Raw genomic sequence first — 732 nt, forward strand, 5'->3', positions numbered from 1 at the left:
TGTTTTTAAAGGTAATTTGCACATCTGTATCTGTTTTGTCCAATGCAGAAATGGAAGTTATTTAAAGAAGAATGATTAAGCTTGAAAAAAATTGGAAACAACAAAAAAAGTGAATTTAAAAATAAAGTGTGTTCCCTGACTACAAAACAATGAGAGTACAAATCCGTAACAGAAAAATACCTGGATAATCCTTCACTATTTTAAAATTAAATGTATTTCTAAATAACCCACGGGTCAAAGAAGAAATCACAAGAGTGAAGCAGAAAGTATTTTGAACTAATTAAACAGGAAAACACAACATACCTTAAATCTGTGGCATACAGCTAAAGCAGCCATTAGAAGGAGATTTATAACATTAAATGTTGTTATTAGAAAAGAGAAAGAGTTCCAAATCATGATCTGACTTTGCATCTTAAGAAACTAGAAAAAGGTACTCTCATTAGCAGCATGTATGCTAAAATTGGAACAATATGGAGAAGATTCGCAAGACCCCTGCGCAAGGATGACATGCAAATTCATATTTTTCACAATATGAACAGATGTATCAGAAAACAAAAGAGGAGTTAGAAAGAAAGGATCTCGGGCTTACCCTCCTGGTATCAAAGATAAATGAGACTGAATCTGTAGTGGCCAAAATTGAAACAGCAGCATCTAAGCAGCTTGAAGCCTTGGCCTTGGAAAGTGAGCAGGCCCTAGAAGGTGCACAGAAGAAATTGCTGTGAGCCGATGAGA

General features: G+C 35.0%; 1 pseudogene; it reads left to right on the forward strand.

Annotated features, from left to right (window-relative positions):
* Positions 1–430: 430 nt before the first annotated feature.
* Positions 431–525, forward strand: LOC111727163 (annotated as a pseudogene).
* Positions 526–732: the final 207 nt, after the last annotated feature.

Source organism: Otolemur garnettii, unplaced genomic scaffold, assembly GCF_000181295.1.
Source record: "Otolemur garnettii isolate 467f Iridium unplaced genomic scaffold, OtoGar3 scaffold00003, whole genome shotgun sequence".
Taxonomy (NCBI): Eukaryota; Metazoa; Chordata; class Mammalia; order Primates; family Galagidae; genus Otolemur; species Otolemur garnettii.